A 21,103-nucleotide genomic window follows, 5' to 3' on the forward strand; every position below is an offset into this window, starting at 1 on the left:
AAACTGGGTTTCCTTTACTACATCCCTCTACCAATCAGATTTACTCACATCCTGTTATAATATCCTGGATCTTGTATAAGCACAAGATGCTTTCTCTACTTCCTCAAGGAAGGAGGTTGTAACGACCCCTGCTTTTGGATCCATGTATAGGATTTGAGCCTGCTACCATGGCCACTTTGTTCATTAGCCCATTGTGTAAGCAGTGGATTGACCAAAGAGAGAAGTTGGCTGACACCCAGAAAATAGGTCATCCTATTTACCTGATTGTTGAGAACGTTCTGTAGCTGTGCCTATATTTTCAGTGTCATCCCCAAGAAGGACTGTACTGTGACAGTGATTCATTTCTATAGAACCCAGTATAGCACACCAAACTGTCTTTGAATTAGGTTCAAGATTTTTCCTTCTCCATCAGTTGGTTATAGGCCCATGAAGCCATAGATGTGAGCTGAGGGAGTAGCAACAGTACAAAAGGGTCAGGTGACATGGAGGTGTAGGTCAACAAGTCCTATGTTTTGCATCTTCTGGACTACTTGAGTCTTTTCTTAAATATATCATTTCCTTAATACAATAGTTTGTTTCTAAGCCTCCAGATCTTTTTCTGGGAGTTTGTGTTAACACCAATCTCATGATGGGCAGCTCCAACTGCAGTTTCTTGGGGTACCATAATCAGACTCCCAGGCTTTACTTCAGAGGGTGTGTCCCTTCATGTTCCAGACCAGTGGATCCTTATAAATTTTACTGATGTTACAGTCCCCTTGAGGATCAAGGGCTTAACCCCCGACCCTCTGACACATACATGTTTTATGAGGGCATTCAAATTATTTGACCCATTCTCCTTGTGAGGTCCAATTAATAAAATGCTAATCAGTATAGAAGGCTAGCGTGCTGCACTGTGGAATATCAAGATGATTGAGATCACTACAGAACAGACCGTGATAGACAGCAGGAAAATTAACACAGACCTAGGGGAAGAGAGTGAAGATTTACTGCCGCCCTTGCAAAACAAAGGGGAGCTGCTTTTGATCCTCTCTATTGATGAGAACCGAGGATAAAGCATTCAATAAAACAACCTCAAATGGTGTGACAGACACTCCAATAAAATTAATATTTAAGCACAGAAACTATTTGGAAATACTACTTTAAGTTTATGATATTCCACTGGAACCCACACTGATCCATGCGATGTTTTGCAGAGGCCAGCTGGGTGAAATGGTTAGGTATATTATGGGAATCACCATCCCTGAAGCTGTTAAGTCTTTGTTGGTCCAAGTTTCAGCAATGCCTGCTGGGAGCTAATAGTGCTTCTGATTTACTATCTTGGCCTGGAGGAAAGATACATTGCACCTTTTTATCATAATGTTCTTTAATTCATTGGTCAGGAATCCAAAGGCCAACTTCTAATTCTGTCTATATCCCATTAGCCATCCAGAGACTAGAGATGTAGCAACAGAGTGAGTCCTTGGAGGTACTGAATCTATTGTGAGATGGATTTGAGCCCAAACACTACTTACAGTCTGGTATCTATAAGGCTCCGTTTTAACTGGAGGACCATGGTGGTGGTTTGCGTTCCTTTATATCAGTGTCAGTTGTGACCTCATTCTAACCATTCTCAGGAAGTCTGGGCATTCCCTTTTCTCCAGTGCACAGTCACTCTGGCAAATTTGATGAAGAGTTAGAGAAATATTTGCCATACTTTTAGTGTCATCGTGGGGACACGGATTTCCCTTCAGTCCATCTGGATCTGTGAAGTGACTTAGATATAGTAACTGGAAATTGCAATTTTGTATCGTAGGATCTAACATCAGCCTTACACTCATCAGTTTTCAATTTGTTTTGGTTGTACAAATGAAGCCAAACCCTAGTTCCATGGTTCTCAAATTTTAGCATGCATCCAGTCACCTAGAGAGCTGGTTAAAACAGATTGCTGGGCCACATCCCCAGAATTTCTGTGTTAGTAGGTCTGGGGTGGGGCTTGAGAATTTCCATTTCAAACAAGTTCCTAAGTGATGCTAAAGCTGCTGATCTCAGGACCACACTTTGACAACCACTGCTTTAGATGGTTGTCTGTCAGTGCTATCTCTGGGAAAGCCAGCATCAATTAGCTGTAATAATAGAGCACTTGGCATTTTGGGCCAAGGCACCTTGCTATTCTATCCATGCTGCTCAGTATGGTAATTATATCCACCTGGCCTCTGCTTTTCCAGAATTCCAATATCTAAATTGATATTAAGAAGCCCGGTGCTATACCAGGATCTTCCACTGCCAACCCTGGCCAGAAGAGGACAGCTAACAGTTTCTCAATGATGTTAGTACCCCATTCATTAGTGTATTTCGTTTTTCTTTTTCTTTTTTTTTTTTGCAAGAGTGTTGCAATATTTTATTTTAAAAGGTTATTTACTTATAGAACTTGGAGAAAGGGTAAGGAGTAACAACTAGTGAAGGGATTCTCCCCTGGTCCCTCCTGGAGAATATACTCAGGTGGTGGGTTTGCATATCTTCTGATATTATCTTTTTCCTGAGCCTTTTGACCCCCTTGTTGTCACGCAGCAGCCTAGCCGACTGTCCCCTCGTGCCTTTCCCTAAGGAAAGAAGTGTCTGCGAGACTGTGCCTTCTTGGGACCTTGCTTCATCTTTATGCTTATGCTTTATGTTTCTCTGTTTGGCCCCCAAAAGATGGTTTGTCAGCCAATGACGAGTAAGATTCCCCACGGGGCGGGGGACAACTCAAGCCAGGCGGAACCATGTGGGGACCACCAGGAGAACTCACGGGGTCGATAGAGGTGGGCACAGCCCCCACCTTCCCTGGCTATGTGGCTGCATTCCTTCCCACACCTGCTTGGGAAGTGAGTCAGTGAAGTGATTACATCAGCTTTCCCTCCTTATTCATCAATTCGTTTCAGCATAAAGAATTTGTTCCTGGGGAGGCACATATCGTAATTGTTAAGACATCATAGGACTTTCTATTCCGGCTGTTTGCAGACAATGGTGATTGTTTTGAATCAGTTTTCTGATATGATGTATGAGACTCACAGACCGTGGAAAATCAATGCTTCTTCCTTGTATGTTTATCAATAAAAGCCACCAGTTGGCCCGATTCGGGGCTCCAGTCTCTTGCCAGGCTGTGAGAACTCTTGGCCTCCATGATTTAACTGCATTAAGTCTCTGTTTCTTTCTTTCTTAAAAACTTAACCTAACGCCTCCCCTTCTCGTTCCCTCACTGCCCGTGTTGCGCTGGACGCGACACCCCCTTGTCATTATTCTGCCAAGTAAATTCCAACAAATCCACCTCAACTTACTGAGCCAGTGTGAATCCAGTCTTGAAGGAGGTGTAGGGACGGAGTCCCAGAAAGTAGTTTCTAGGCTCTTGACCCCACGTGGAAAGGTGCTGGCTCGGGTAGTAGATGGCCGTCAGCTGTGGCGAGTTGGCCATCGGCTGTAACCAGTTAGCCATTAGCCACTAAATAACTGCTGTGGCTACACTAGGAAGTGCTGATTGTTGCTAGTAAGTGCAGTTAGCAAGCAGATTACATTGCGGATTGTGTTGATTCTACTTCCTGTGTCTTCCCGGGCTGCCAGCAAGACTGGGGTGCAGGAAGACACCTCATTGAGGTACTGGTGGATGTTTGCTTTTGTGTCTCGACCAGACGCCATCAAGAATATAGTGGTATGACTCCCCTATCTCTGGCTCCATTGTGGTTCCTTTTTGCCTTCACCATGTCCTGTGTTCTTGTGTGGGGAGGGGAAGCTGAGACCCTGCGTGACAGGAAGCATCCCAGATAACTTAGGACTGAGAGATGTTCCATTTTATGGGGACATTATTAAGACTTGCTAGACATTAAATTCCGTATTATAGATAACGTCCATTTTAGTGAATTCTCTCCTGTGCAGTCTTAAGTCCGTTATCTGATCTAACACCCCATTGATGTTTCTCTGGTTCTTGCTTGAAGTATTATGATCTGGTCTTACCACCTGCCGTAGAGCCACCTATGGCTTTCACATGGTGCCTTAAAATGACAATTAGCTGCCCGAACCTAACAAGGATTCAATGCCATCATCAGTCGCCAACCACAGCAATAGCCCTATAATTATCATTACCCTCCTATTGATCCATTGCAGTGGCGACTTGATATCCCAAGGCTTACCCTAAACCTCCACCTCGTCCCAATCAACCACGACTAAGAGCATGAGTGAATCTGATACCACAGCACGCAAGCCGTTATCACTACTCCACTTCCACTACCAATTCCTACGGGCTGGCTTTTTTAGAGAAGACAGTCTGAGGGGATAGCTTTTGTGCTAATGTTTTATTGACGTCCAGTCTCAGGGAAGCAAGAGTAAGGAGAAATGGAAAGAAAGGCAAGGAAGGAGGGAGAGAAGTGTCAAGGAGTTACCACGCTGATCACGGCTTCAGAACTAACATAGCTGGTTGCCCAGTCTTGTGAGACGTTTCCAGAGAGGCCAAATGAAATGACTGCATTTCAGAACAATCCATTAGGAGAAGGAACAATGGACAAATATCTGCTGACATCTGTCTATCACCTGCCTTTCATTATTGAAATCTGCTTCCTTGCGGTATTCACTTTTCCATCTTTCCAGCTGTGTTACCCAGGCTTTCCCAGCTACCCCGAGGAAGCCAGAGCCTCCATGGGTCCTGTCTGGCAAGTGTTCAGACATGGTGATCTGTTGTCAGTCAGAGCTGTGCATGAGGACTGCCCACTCAGTGGTGGTGACAGTGGCCATAGGAGTTGGATTGTAATACTGTGGGTCAGGTGTGATCCACTGCTGAGGCTGCTCCGGCTGGGAAGCGAGGGAGACAGCTGTCATTATGGTCGTGGTGGTGGTGGTGGTGGTGGTGGTGGTAGTGGTGGTGGTGGTGGACCAAGCAGCAACAGTGTGTAAGTGGGGTCCAGTTCAGCCAGTTAGTATATTTGTGAGATTATTTAACACCTTCCCAAAAACCCACTGAGAAGCAGTTTCAATACTGAGATCTAGAAATCAAAAAGAAAAGAAGATTTAGCCAAATTCCTTGACCTTATGAAGTCTACAGTATGCTTTGTGAAACATGCATATAAATAGATAGTAGTCACATAATGTGGTAAATGCAATGTGGGGTAAGCAGGGAGCACAGAAAGGGGCAGCTAGCTCAGTCTGGGGAGGCCCTGGTCAGAGACAATTTCTTGGAGGCAGGACCCGCTTCATCAGGATGCAACTAGTAGCTTAGGACCTGTGCTCAGAAGTGCCCGTGCTTGGGGTTTAATGCTTGTGGCCCCCTTTTGGAATTCTTAATAGTTTTATCTTTGAATATATGTCTTGTAATTTAAATCCAGTAGGATAGTGGAGTATATGCCAGGGGCTTGGGGCCTCAGCTCAGTGCTGTCTCACCTTCTCCTGTCTCCGCAGGAGGGGTTCTCAGGTAGAGGACATAGTGAGAGCAGGAAAGGAGATCCTGGGCAGTCTCGTTTTAGATGATGAGTAGAAAAGGAGATGCCAGAAAAGGAGAAGAGAAGCATACAGTAAGAAGGAAGAAACTTTGGGAGAGTGTCATGGGAGAAAAAAATAGGAGTAAAAGTGTTTTAAGAAGAGGTCTGCCTATGAATTAAAACGTTTTAAGTAAACATTGGAAGGTCAAGCTGATGTAGGATTACCGGCAATTTTGGGGTATAAGCAGGGATCGTGTCTTGTGAAACTGAACAATGGACACCCGGACCAGGGAGAGGCAAAGCGTTGTAAAGAAAGATAGTTTATGAAAAGCAGGAGAAAAGGTTACAGCTCCTGAGTGGGAGGGTGTATCTGAAACTGGGAAGCCCACGAGCTAAGGCAAAAGGCTCTTACTTTATATTTCTGTTTCTACCCGGGAGGGGAATATTGGAATGGTGGTGCCCACCAGTATGATGTTTATCAGATCCCCTCTGTTGCTCCAGCCTAAGGGAGACTTTTGAAATGTTCCAGTTGCCCCAGAATATGATTAAGGTTTTTGTCCTGCAGGAGCAGGTTATATTGAGGCTTGGAAGATACGGTCAGTTCAGTTTCTGCTCAGTCTACCAGGGAATTCCTAACTGCCAGATGTCATACGAACTAACCTGTCTCAAAGCTATTTCACATAAAAATGTAGATCGTCAGCTTTTCTTGAACAATTGGCAGGTCTGACAACACTGGGTCCACATTCTGTGTGGTGAAAACCGGCTGCAGGCGCGCAGAGCCTGCACTCATCAGGGGGCAAGCGCTCTGCAGCCTCCCCTTCTCCCATCAATTTCCTCTTGTCTGCTTGATTACGAGGGCTTGTCAGTCCTCATTTATCATCATGCTTGCATCAGTGAATGTCCGCAGGACAGAACTATTTCTCTGTGCATAATTCTCTCCATCAAAGCCAGGAAAACAAAAGATAGCCTGAAAGAGCCATGTGTTGAAAAACAAAATAGGAGACAGCGTATTTCTTTGTGGAAGTAAATAATAGTGTATGGGTTTTAATAAGGAAATGAACCCTCTTCAAAAGAAACCAGCTCTGCCTGTTTTACTCCATTATAATTCATTACCTCCTTGGCTTCTGTAGGCTTTTGAGTTGATCCTACTCTATAATTCATTTGCAAATTCAGTTCCCAGAACAAATATTTCTCAAATGGTTTCATCATGTTATTTTTCCAAGTCAATTAACCTCAGTGAGTCCTGACGGTTGGTATCCATATTTTCTAAACACAGCATATATGAACTGACGGAGGTTGTTTTTCAAATCTAAATTCACACTTAGGAGCATTTGTCCTCGTTCATCTGCTGATTCTCCTCCTAGCTGCCAATTTGGTGCCAAATGGTTCCTGCGATAAGGTTTGACTCTGCCAGTTCAAATCAAATTCTACTTGGAAGACCATTTTCTAATTATTCCACATGTAGGAGACTATCTTGGGAACAAGGCAAAGTCTGTATGGCAGTAGTAGTCCACTCTAGTCCCTTCGAGAGTCCTTGCCTCTAGGGGAACTACAGTCAGCCTCAGTGACAGGCTGGTGGGTGTGGGTTCTCCGTGTTCTACATCCTGTGGTCTCAGCATCCCTCCCTTTCCTGCAGCCCCTCCTTCAGCTCCTCACCTTGCCACCCTTGCGCTAGTCCATCACCTCCTGGTGACAGGAAGGTCCTATTTCGATGTACCGATTGCATTAAGGCATGCTAGTGTTATTATAAATGAGAAGCTTCCTCTCCCAGGAGAAGGGAAAGCTGGGCTGGTCAGTCTCGTCTTTTCTTGTAAATTCAAAGCAGTGTAGCCTTGTGCTTAAAAGCTCACCTCTGGGCCAAACTGCTTATAGTCAAACCCCATTTTTGCTATTTATATTTTACCATCACATGTAAAATGAGAATAATAGTAAATATTAATATCAGAAGCCCTTAATTACTAGAGGTGGGCATATAATAAATGCTCAAGTTGTTGCTGTTGTACTATAACATTATTTTTATCATATGGCATACTATTGCAACTTCTTTCTATTATTGTGTAACCGCTGGGCCCATCAGTTTCTTTTTCTCTGGAGTACAATCCCAATTTTTTCACAGAATTTTCTGACTTATGCACTATTCCCTTTATCTACCCTTCCTACTTATAGAGATAGATAGAAATTTCTGTTTATAATTTATAGACACATACATACTTATTAGAAGAAATAGCATATCTATGTTTATCTAGGGAAATACATATTTATATTTTATTATCAGAAATTAGTAGAGGAAGGAAGTCACTCCTATATGTCAAAATTCTTCAATTGTTTCCAGTCACATTTTTTTCTTAATACTTCCAACCTTTCTTCAATCTGTTCTGTACTCTGAATTTCTTGGACATTTATGTGTTGAACAAGTCATTTTTTATTGTTCTTCAGGTTTTTTTGTGATCTTTTTTCCACATCTAGTTTCTTATTTCCATTTTGCTTTTCACAGTGAGACCACAGCTTGCTCTGAACACAGTACAATGTCAGAGGGCATAATCCATATTCTGAATATTTTCACATTTACTCCTTCAGTGTATCCCCCACCTCCAGTTGCTGTTTCAGTGCATGTTTGTGTAGTTTAGTTTAAATAATGTTTTGAACTTATTTTTTCATCTCTGAACTTCTCATTTTGAACTAACTTCAGTCTTATAAAACAGGTGAAAATATAGCACAAAAATTCCTGCATACCCTTCACCCAGCTTACCCAAACTTTAACCTCTTATGTAACCACAGCACAATTATCAGAAACAGAAAGTCAGTATTGATACAGCACTATTAACTAATCGATAGTCTTTATTCAAATTTTATCAATTATCCCACTAATGACCTTTTCTAGACCAGATTCCAATTTAGGATCCCACATTGCAATTAGTTGACATGTCTTCTTGGGCTCCTCCAATCTGTGAAAATTCCCGAGCTTTTGTCTTTCATGGAATTGACAACTTTTTGAAGGGTACCGGCTAGTTATTTCATGAAATGTCCCTCTGTTTTGATGTGTCTGATGTTTTGTCATGATTAAATTTAGGTTATGAGTTGTTGGCAACAATAACACATACCTGATGCAGTGCTGCTTCCACTGGGCGGGGGGCGGCTTCTTTCACTGGCAAAGAAGATTCATCAGAATTTAGGGGCTCAGTGTCCCCAGCTTCAACAGGGTCTTCCCACATATCCCCATGCTAATTTACAGTATCCCATTCTTTCCCAATCAATGTCTTCACTTAAACAGTAGATACTCTGTGAGGCTGAGAGTTCAACTTACATTGTGATTCAGTTAATCACAGGATGAGATTCTGCTTTTGATTTTCAGCCATCTCAGCTGTGCAGCTAGGGTCCTACAGGGCGCATATAGAAGTTTTCAGGTCCCTTATGTGGTGCTTGGGCTGGGAATTTGAATCCCTGAGCTCATGCTTTTTTTTCACTGCTTTGTCCAGCAACATTAGGAACAACCAGCCAACTGCATTATATTTGTTAAATTTCCAAAAATGTTTAAAAGGATCATATACACAGTCATTGCTTTTTATAACTGGTTGATTAGGAGTATTCAATGCAGAAAATTTGTGTGTCTGTATCACCAGATCATGCCAGGACTATCAGTGCCGTCTCTACTACTGGAAACAGGGATCTTTAAATCTAATCATTAGAGAGCCAATTCCAGAGAGCACAGAATCAATTAAAAAAACTCTTCCTTATAATTCTGTCACTCTCAGTACCAAAATATTTGTATTAGCCAGGGTTCTCCAGAGAAATGAAACCAATACTGTGTGTGTGTGTGTGTGTGTGTGTGTGTGTGTGTGTGTTATGAATTGGCTCATGTGATTATAGAGGCTGAGAAGTCCAGACACAGGAGGGCCAATAGGATAGTTTCAGTCAAAGTTTGAGCCCTAAGGCAGGAGAAGATTGATGTCCCAGCTGGAACACAGTAGGCAGGGAAAGAATTCTTTCTTACTCAGCCTGTTTATTCTACTCAGGCCTTTTAATGGATTGGAGGATGCCCAGCCATGGTAGGGAGGACAATCAACTTTACTCAGTCTACCAATTCAAATAGTAATCTCATCCAGAAACACCCTCACAGACACACCCATAAGTAATACTTAACCAAATATCTGGGCATCTCATGGCCCAGTCAAGTTGAAACATATGATTAACCATCACAGCTTTTCAGCACATCAAATCAGGACGCACGTGATGCCATTTTGTCTCATGACTGATGGCCTGGCTCATCTGGATAAAGCAGAGTCTTCCAAGGTTTTCCGCTGTAACATTCATTATTTTCCTCTTTGTATTTGGTCAACTTCTTAGTGGGAGCTATTCGAGACTGTAAATATTCTGTTTCTCATCACACTTTCACCTGCTAATTTGAGCATCTATTAATGATTCTTGACTGGAGTAGTTATGGCTGTAAGGTTACCAAATGATGATCTTCTATTGCTACCATTCCTTCCACATTTATTAACTGGAATTCTACTCTCGTTTTTTTATTCAATTATTTATACCAGTATGGACTCATGAACATATGTATTTTATATTCTGGCTTATAATCTATCACTCTCATTACTTATTTTGTGTCTCAACTTGTCCTGGATTTGAGTATTAGGAACTTCTCTTTAAATCATATTTAAATGGCTTTGCTCATGAATTCTCATGTTTAGTTATATAACATTAGTATAAATAAACAAGGTTTCTCTATGATTATAGCATTATGGATTTCTTCACATAGAAATCTCTTAAGAACGTTTTACTGTTAAAACAATTTAGTTAAAGATTCTGCACTAGATAATAGGAATTTAATAGCCACCCCAGATAAAAGCAAACAAAAAAATAGCAACCACAATGACCCCTCCCAACCACCACCACAAAGTTAGTTTACTCTTCCAGATCAACAACTGTTTGTGGGAATTGTATTGAAATGTTAGATATTCTCATCAGCTAAAGATGATATTTCAAGTAAAATGTGAAGAAACATGAAAACATTGACATTTTAAAGTGATTTCCATTGATTTTATTTTATGAATAATAAATATATAGCATTTAGTGCTGTTATACTTTTTATAATGCATTCATTTTTTTTTAACTCATTCATTTTTATCAAAAAATCTTTATATCTGAAAAAGACAACATATCATCTACATTCACTGGTTTCTTTGCAAGTTATAGAAAGCCATTTTAGCTATCTCATCGCAAAATGAATTTATTGAAAGTATATAGGGTAATTCATAGAACTGGGGCGCGGGGGAACAACTAAGGAATCTGGCTCAAAAAAGATAGGTGTCAGAGGGGCTGCTGGAATCCATAAAGAAGGATTGAGTAGATTCTTTGAAGAGCCTCCCTGAAGGTAGTCTTTGTGTGATTCTATTCAAAGTCCAACTATCAAAGACAAAGTATGTAAAGTACCTTGGTTGACAGTCCCCAAAAGATTGGGTCCACTTGGGCAGGGATAGTATCGTGGTTCGTGTTCCTCCAGAGTCTGACTCTGAGACAAGGGTTTAAGAGCAAGTGGTTTATTTGGGAGCTGATCCCAGGGAGGTTTATTGGGAGTGGGGAAGGGAGGCAGCACATGTTCTCATGATTACTGCAGGGAAGGCTGAGAAGGAGTCACTGGACATGGCACATGACACTTCAGTCCCATTTCATTTCAAGTCATAGAGCCATGCTCTGGTGGTAGGGAAATACTATGCTCCTGCATGTTCAGATCTAGAGAAGAACAGGACATCATCAATCAGAAGTAATAAGTACCCCCAAGGGTACTCATTTGTTCTTTTCTTTCCAATAGAAAATCTGGAGGTAGGTAATATCAGGGTTATTTTAGTGGCTCAGCAATTACTGAAGACTCAAGTGCTTCCGGTCTTTCCAATCTGGCTTCCCTGACATGTCAGGGACATATTTTTGTGACAAGATAACTATAGCAGCTCCAATTGTCACATCCTCTCATGTCAATATCCAAAAGCAGGAAGAGTGAGGTGGGGTCTCTTTGCCTCTTTTATCAGGTAGAGTGGGGCCTCATACTCTCCCAATCCCCTCACCCTCTCTTCATCTGAGAAGAAAATCTCTCCTCAAAACAGACTTCTCATTATACCTCACTAGTCAGAACTGGGTCACATGACCCCCTAGATGCAAGGGAGGATGATAAAATAAGCACCTGACATTTCCAGCCCCTCTCCTGAGAGGCAGGCTTTGCTAACTTTGAAAAAGTGGGTTCAAAGTCAACAGAATACCTTGTGTCTGCCACATATGGCAACAACATTCTCAATGTCAAAGTATAGAAATGTCAACTATTTGCCCCAGATGTCCAAGTTGTTGAAGCACAACTTGCACAATTGCCACAGTGTGGAACTCTGACTTACAATTGCTAATGGCAGAGTTGTATTCAATCGCAACCTCCTACTCTTGAGAAAATTGAGTATTTCCTGAGATCCAATATCAAGTAACCTCCTGGGAACAAGTTTGTTTAGCTGATCAGATGAGAAATGATAGCTCTCGTTTGATAATCCGGAGCAATTTAAAAGAACTTTCTACTATACGGAGATTTTCAGAACTCATAATCAAAATAGTAGACTACAAATGAGTAGGAAACTTGGGCTTGATTGTAAAAAATTTCCCTCCTGAGAAACAAACTAAACTTGGCATATTTTTCAAAGAACCAATTTCTCCTACTCTAGACAGGTAAATGGACAACACTAAATAACCTGTTACTGTGTATTTTAGAATCATACACATTATCTGGGACTTTAATAACAGTTAAATAGTGGTAGAGATAGCAATAGTGTCTCCTGTTTCAAATGACAATTGTCTAATAGCTTCCAGTTAAATTGCTTATGACAACAGCAAAAGAAAAAAAGGTTGCAATACCATTAAAAGCTAAAACTTAAGGTGATTATAATAAGCTGGAAAGAAACTCACGAAGTCTAAAGCAAACGGAACTGGACTGAGGAAAAAAAAAAATCCCATTTAGTCTTTTATTCTGGAAACAAAAACAGCACCAAACATAGGAAGAGACTATATAATCCCTGTCTCTGCCTCAGGGAGTCTCAATCTAGGAGGACACTTTCCGATAGAATGGCCGGCACTGCTAAACAGGAAGAGAGTTCACCCTTCATAAAGAATTTAATCTGGAGCTATTGATGTCCAGACGGGGACTGCGAATGGATACACTGGAAGCAGAGTGACCTATGGTGTGTATGGATATGACAGAGGGAGAGCTGGTGGTGGAAAGCCATCACCAGCTGTGTGTAAGCTGTTGGCCCTGGGAGACTAACTACAATACGTTCTACAGACTGAACAGTGTAGGCAAAGTATGAATGGAGAAACCTCAGTACCTTTTCATCCACAGCTGGGGTTTAGGAAGGATACTGGCCTTTGTGAGAACTCAGAAGTTTCCACGGAGGGTGGCAGAGCAGGATGGGCCCATTTTCTCCTTCTCCTTTTCTCATTGGTGGAGAAACACGTAAGAACACACTGGAGATGCCCACAGGATTTCCGGACAGTGTGAAAGTGCTTATCACTGGGATGCTATCACATCTGAAACGAGGACATCTACAAATGAAGTTTTTCCTCTGGTCCTCCTCTCTTCTACCTTCCAGAATGCTCTGCCCAAGAACCACCTAGATGGCATTTGGTGGCATGAAGGGATGATTAGTTGCACACAAGCAGAGAATATTCTAAAGGCACAAAATCAAAGAGAAACCTCTTGACTGTCCAAGGAACCTTGGGGAAGATAAAGCTGGAGTAGGAGAAGAGCTTTCTCTGTTGTCTCTAAGGTGGTAGCTGTGTGGTAGCTAGTTCTTAACTTAGTTCTGTTATGAGTTAAGAACTAAGGTCTTACCCAAGTAAGAAGTCAAATCTAAGGAAATGTACTGTTTAATATATTCTTTTGGACTCTATGTGTCTGATGGGGTAGCAGTAAGACAATTTAGATCTAGACATTACTACCCCTCCCTTTCCATGAGAAGCCAATAACACTAGGATTTCAGAAACATGTGACTTTTTTTTACCTAGGCAGATGTCACACAGCTTGAAAGACCTGATACAATTTAAAAACTGTTACTTGAGTTATAGTTCTTTTATTTTTCCTTGCTAGCCTGTTATAGCTGGGGAATGAGAAGGATGAAAGGTGTGACACCACCACTGAACGTGAGCCTACTATGTGCCAGGTTCACAAAGATCCAGGCGGTAGATAGTATGACCTCCATTTTCCAAATGAAGGATATGAAGCTCAATGAGATTAAATAGTTTGGCCAAGGTCAAGAGTGGTTTGACCATGGATTCAAATTTAGTTCAGCCTTCTTCTAAAGCCCTGTCCAGGTTCTGTTCATGCTACTAGACTGTCTCCTAAGATGTATATGAGTGTGTGTGTGTATGTGTGTGTGTGTGTGTACAGAATTCTTTTTTTGAGTAGAATAGCATTACTTACATGACTACGAGCTAGAGGCTTTTCTCCCTTACGCCTTCACCTTGGCAGCTTAGGACAATACATATGACTTACCTTGAAGACTCAAATGAGGTTAAATCTGGGATTGTCCTGTTGAATTATTTTGAAGCCATCTTTATCAAGTGAAGCAGTTTCATAAGGCATCATTTCTCTGAATGTATTCATATGTGGAACACTGAGTGAATTCAGTGGGAGACTAAAAGGATTTGGGGGTTTTCACCAGAAATGTTGATTTATATGCACATATTTTGCCAAGTGAGGTTTGTAAATTATAATATTTTATCCAATCCCTTTCTTCTTAGTCATGCAAACTATTCTGGAAACAACCAATTTCATTGTATCAAAGAGCGAAGAAAGAGCTGGAGGTGATAGTACCAGGTCTGGTATGGTGGGGGTAGGGGTATGGTTGAATGAAATAACCTTTACTGAAAATTGAAATCCAAATGGCTTCAGATGATGGAGTTGATATTGCGCCATTTAGTTTTTTTCTGTGACTGCACTTTTCAGAATCTCCCATAGTCAACAGTGGTAAAAAGAAAGAAAGAAAAAAAAAAAACATTTGAAAATGTTACTTCTCAGAGATTTTACCATCATGGGAAAAGGTCTAAGTAAGTCTAGCTATTCTTGCCTCCGTTTGATAAGGAGGTCACGGTTTTATTTGCTTGTTCATTTTATGCTCTGCTTATGAACATATTTATTAGACTGGTTTTCAGAAATTTTTCTTCTTTCTTAATGTAAACACTGACCACTTATGTAAGTGAAGACATCACCATTCTTTTGGATTTGTAACAGTCTCTGAATCTACTGATCCTGCAAAGTTATACTTAGTAGTAATACTGTGTTAAGAATGCACGAAGGAGCTTTTCTTATTTCTCAGTTAATGCTTAGCATGCTTTTGTTTTGTGGTAGAAACAAAAAAATGCAGTAGATAATATCTGAGAGCTATGAAACCCAGAAAAATTTCTGAGGAATTTTGAAACAAATTAGTTATTTTCTTTTAATATATAATCTGAGGAGATGATTAATATTAGTATTCCAGGGGCTATGCAGCCCACTAACAGGAAACTATGAGAGGGAAAATTATTTTTAGTTCTTGATGAGCCAATGACAAGAGAATTATATTTATACATATTTTTCCCCATGTAGGCATTTCTGACCATTTCTCAACCACTTTGCCAACTCTACCTCTAGTCTTAAGGATAAAATCTAGTTTCTCCTTAGAATCTGCTACATTTTTATAGGTTAGGTGCTGAGTTGGTAACGGCATCACATGATATGCAGAAGCCCTTGTTAGAACAGTTAAAAAGGCCAGAAAGCCCCCGTTCCTGAAATTATTTCCTAAGGGTTGCCACGCTGGATAGTTTCTTAACATACGGCTTCCTTCTCTGGGGTCCCCAGGCCATTGGCTATACTTGAAGGTATTTTAACTTGCTTGATTTCTCCTCACTGCCTCATTAAAGTTATAAAATATTTTCCTTAAGGGGGAATAATTACTTTAATAAATGTGGAACAGTCTGTAGCTGCCTCCTCATGTTTATTCACCTGCAGTGAACCTATTTCTATTCAAAATATGCATTACCCCAAATTACAGGGTTTATATTCTCTCATGTCTCAGGTTTATAAATGTCCATATGTTGTAAAGTCTCCTCTTCCGGAAGAGTTGAAATGATATTTGGTTGTGCCAGTGTTACATTTTTAAAAGCATAGAAGATTCTTGGTTTTCAGGTTCTTCTAATAAACATTTAGGAGTGTTCCAAGCTGAAAATATCTGTTAATTCCATGCAATGTTCCATTCTTTCTTCTCTTGGTTTATATTAGCTCTTTCTCACCATTCTCACTATGTCCCAGAAAGACATAGGTGTTTTAGGGGCTTAATTTGTTTTTTGTTTTTGTCTAAGTGTCCTTACTATAGCTCTAGAGTATACTAAAAAGTCTTTAGCCCTCTGCCCAACTCCATCCTGGTTCTCTGGTTATAGCAGAAACCCTAATGCTGGTGGTAAAGAGCTAGTGTTGGTTTTAGAAGCAGACCCACAAAGGGATTAAATAGCACAGAGAGCACTGAAATAAGAATAATGAAAGAGAGAAAAATGTTAATGAACGAGGGGCGGCTGGTTAGCTTAGTTGGTTGGAGCGCGATGCTACTGAACACCAGTGTTGCGGGTTTCACCCCTGTATGGGCCAGTGTGAGCTGCACCCTCCACAACTGGATTGAAACAATTACTTGACTTGGAGCTGATGGGTCCTGGAAAAACACACTTAAAAAATAAATATAAGGAAAAAAATGCAAAAATATTAATGAATGAAAAAAATTAGCATTCAAATCTTGGCTTTCAGATACTTTAGTCATTGTGCAGAGCTTTCTGTGGGAGCAGAAAGGAGAAGCACCCATCTTAGAGGGAGGAGAGACACTTAGAGGTTACATCTAAACTAAGTCATGAGTTATCCAGGAAAAAAAAGGGGGAGGAACAAAAACTTTACATAAAATTCTATATTGTCTGTGCAAGAAATCTGAAAAATCCAATCAATTAGGGGGAATGTTTTGGGGATCCATGCCACTTTGGAGGAAGCAAATTTACCATTTTCCTTTTTAGTGTTGGGATTATGATTCTGAAGAAAAAAAGATTTAGACTCTGGGTATTCCTAAGAAACAGGATCAGGGAGATCAGAGAAAATATTTGAGATTTCCCCCACTGACCCTCTTCCATATACAGTGAAACTGATGCAGAGAGTTCCACATCGAAATACTTGGTTTATGAGAGTCTCATTTTGGCAAGCCGGAAGGATGGAAAATGCAAACTAGAGGGATGAAAATGTTGAATATTATGACTTTTCATTGAGGTGTGCTTGGATTTTACCTTTAAGCAATCATATTTCATTTTGAAACCTCACATTTTGAAACCTCACATGAACTGATGAAATGGTATAAGTCACGTCACCTTGGAGAAATAAGATGAAGCACTTCAACTTTGCAAAGCACATAGTTCATCTTTTTTCTCTGAAGATGAATTTTTACCAAAAGCAGGGGAAAATCATTAGAGTATTTAACTTTTCTTTGACAGTGTCTCTGGTTTATTAGTATTGTTGAACGAATTGCCCTTTAATTTTATTTTGACTGGGCTGAGATGATTTTCTCTGAGCATTAAATTTGAAATAGGCATGGGAAAATAGAGAGCGGGGTAGTGGGTGGAGAAGAGAGAGGAGAGAGAGAGGGAGAGAGAGAGATTGATTTATTCTAAGGAACTGGCTAACACAATTGTGAAGGCTGACAAGTCCAAACTCTGTAGGGTAGGCTGACAGGCTGGAGACCCGGGGAAGAGTTGATATTGCAGCTTGGGTTCAAAGGCTGGCAGAATTTCCTCAGAATACCCTTTTCCTTGAGGGAGGTCATTTTTTTTTTTAAGGCCTTCAACTGATTGGATGAGGCTCACCCACATTATGGAGAGTAATCTGCTTTACTCAAACTCTACTGATTTAAGTGTTAGTCTCATTTGAAATATACCGTCATAGCAACATCCAGTAGTATATGATCAAGTATCTGGTTACCATTGTCTAGCCAAGTTGACACATATTAACCATCACAACAGTATATATTATGTTTTTTTCCATTCTACCATGTCCTGTCTATAGCAGCAGGTGGCTTTCTAGACTAATTCCTGTTATTTTCAGGATATACACCATACATTACATGCACCCAAAGCCCATCTTAAATGGTATTCTTAGGTATCAATTTAACCACCCCTAACATATTTTTAATCTTTCTGGTATCCTCTAACAATACTCAGACTATCTAGATTCTATGTGCTTACATAGTATGAAATACTGTCTTGTCTATGAGGTCATTTATTTCACTAAAACAGTAATGCTAATAACATTTATAATTAGAGAAGCGTTTGCCTGAAAACAAGAAGTATGCCCTCCATCATATCAAACATGAAAAATCAACTTATATAAAAACATAAGTACTCAAAACACTTGGAATACTAAAACACCCAGCCCCTGGAAAATCAAATTCCTCAAAACTTCTTTCAGTCTCATTACAGCTAAGACTTTCCTAACAGATAAATTATTAGTAAAAACTGTTATACAAATTTGTCAGTGATTTATTGGTTAAACTTATACCATAATGGTGTACCCATTCCAACTATAGTTTCGAAATGAAACTGTTATTATTGAAAAACAGCTGCATATTCATGACCATGCCCTTATAATTGCATTTAATTAAATGCAAAATTATCGTACAAAAGTACAATAGACACTCATGAAGTAGAAACAGTATGAGCTACATTACCTGCAATTACTTTAATTCTATTTATTCATCTTTATAAATTCTTTGCTGAATTCTGTACTTAATGGATGAAATTAATCATCTATTCTTAACCACAAAAACAACAGTACAGCAATGACATTAAAGTTATACAGTGAAATCTTAACTTTGATTCATACATAATTTCAATGACAGACTCAAAACCTGGAAACTTTATCTACTGGAACTTGATAATAAAATAGTACTACCCATAGAACTTCTGTTCCATATATTAATCCCATCAAAAGATGTGCTCTACTCATGAGCTATGCTGTCCATAGATTTTAAAAACAAAACAATACAAAACAGATGCTATTCCAGTTTTACATCAAGAAATGGTAACATTCACAATACCTAGTATTTGTTAAGGACGGTGCTTAGAAATTGTGATTGAACCATAGTGTTTGAAATATTATCAATAATATATTTCAAATCCTGATCCATACTATAAATTAACTGAGGAGCTCATATAACATTAACCTTTTCAGTTAAACTTTGAGAGTTTAAATTGCTTCTCAATGACATGCCCAGACAGATACAGCACTATGAGCCATAACTGTCTTATCAGTAATTCTAACATCACTTAGCAATTTTCAATTTAAAATTTCTGGTTCTATTTTTACACTGTCATTCTTGCTCAAAACACTTGAAATACCAAAACATGCAGCCCCTTGAAACACAAAAATGAAACCAAATGTATTTGCCTCCTTCATTACCCAACAATATTAGGATTACCTGTTGTAATCTTGATTATATTTCCAACAATTCTGTTCCTCTCAGCAAGCCTTTTTATTAAGAACTGCAACATTCATTATACTCTAGCAATGATTAGGCTAATTACTTCAAAAACAACTAAAATTAATTCACTGCCACTGAGGAAAAACTTGATCTCCAATATTTACATCACTTATTTTATTTATTGGGATTCCAAACCTGTTAGGGGTACTATGCCAGATATTTACCCCAATCACTCAAATCTTAATAAGTGTACAAATAGCAGTCCTATGATAAGCAGGAACAGTTGTTACTGGTTTCCATTATGAACCCAAAACCTCATTTGTACATTTTCTACCCCAGGGAACATGTTTCACTTACCCCTGTACTGTATTAGTAGTCAACCAATAGCCCTTGCCATGCAGTTTACAGCAAATGTGACAGCTAGCCATCTATTAATTCACCTAATTAGAGGAGGAATATTAGCCCGTTTGTCAATTAGCCCATTGGTACTCTCAATTGGATTTATTAACTTTCACAGCTTTAGAGTTAGCAGGGGCCTTAATTCCCATGTCTATACTTTTCTAGGAAGTACATCAAGACCCACCAAATACATACTTACCATACAGGAAACGTAAATCTTTGGCCATTAGCAGGGGCAGTCTTGATTCTATGAGTTATTAATAATTTCAGGATTGATTACATGATTCCATTTCAATTCAGCAATCCTATCAAATCTAGTGTTATTAACCGATATATTAACAATATACTAATGATGATGAGACAGTGTACAGGAGGATATTTCCCAAGGTTGTTGCACATCAGTTGTACGAAATGTCTTTGATACGAAAACATCCTCTATTCTGTCAGAGCATTTCTCTTTGAAGGATTTTTCTGAGTTTTCTCAAACTTAATTCCTATGCCAGATGCTGACCAACAACTGGTATTTACCTACTCCATCTCTTATTTAACATTCTATTTCTCCCATTTTCTGGTATTCTTATCATTTGAGCCCACCACTGTCTAACAGAAGGAAATCACTAACAACTAGTGTTTATCACCGTTGCTCTAGGAGTTAATGTTATTATAAGGCTCAGAATAGTATGAAGAAGAGTCACTATGTCTTTCAGCATCTAGAGCTCAGCATTTTTTAAAGAAAGAGGACGTCATGGATTACATGGAATTGTTGATGTGGCACTCCTAATCCTATGCTGTCTGCATCAACTAGAATTTCACTTCCTACCTATTCAGTGCTTTGAGTTTGAAGATGCCACCTGATACTGACCCTTTGTAGATGCCAGATGACTATTCTTTCATGTATTAATTTATCGATGAGGCACCTATTTTCACATATGAATAACGTAGCTGACTTTTAAACAACTACTTTTTACATAAATCCAAGAATAGTTTAATATGATCATTAGTGGTTAACATACTGTTCTCTTCTGTATTAGTAATTGTCACAATTTCAGGACCACAATTACACATATTCACAGAAAATCAAGTACACATCAGTCTGGACTTGACCCTTAGGATCTGCTTGCCTATCATTTTCAATAAAATTCTTCATAGAGGCGATTACATTATTGCTATTTGACTTAGAAATTATGCTCTTCTGATCACACCCTAGGGCTTCCCACATAACTGACCTACAAACGATGCCTATTATATTATATATTCTTATTCCACTATTATTCAACCCCCAAATGAATCAAAAGGGCACTTGAAAAAGTAGAATGTGTCTATTTAGGAAATCTGGCTTTCATTTTTAAATTCTTTCATCATTGTTTTAACAATGACCATATAAATATTCCAGATGCTGTGACAGGATCTATTGTATGAAGGTGTGATGTGTGAAAAATTTGTTGGAACCATGTGAACAAAGCACTGGGCCCATCCCATGATTCGTATTTGCAATTATGGGAGACTGTGCGATTAATTTTTGTGGTGAATATTACTCTGTAAAGGGATTTTATGCATCTAAGAGAATAAGGTTTGCTAATGGATTTAAGAGCACAAACAAGGAAAATGCTCATCTTTCTGTGAGCCTGAATTTGCATTTAAACAACGAATAGACCAATTACAACTCTGATCACTTCAAGGCTTTCTTATTCCCTTTTCAACTAGTGTTATCTTTTTGTCCTTTGAAGTAATGAAACTGTATTTCTTTTAAAATGCTCTCATACCCACCAGACC

Source organism: Rhinolophus ferrumequinum, chromosome 2 (assembly GCF_004115265.2).
Source record: "Rhinolophus ferrumequinum isolate MPI-CBG mRhiFer1 chromosome 2, mRhiFer1_v1.p, whole genome shotgun sequence".
NCBI classification, from domain to species: Eukaryota; Metazoa; Chordata; class Mammalia; order Chiroptera; family Rhinolophidae; genus Rhinolophus; species Rhinolophus ferrumequinum.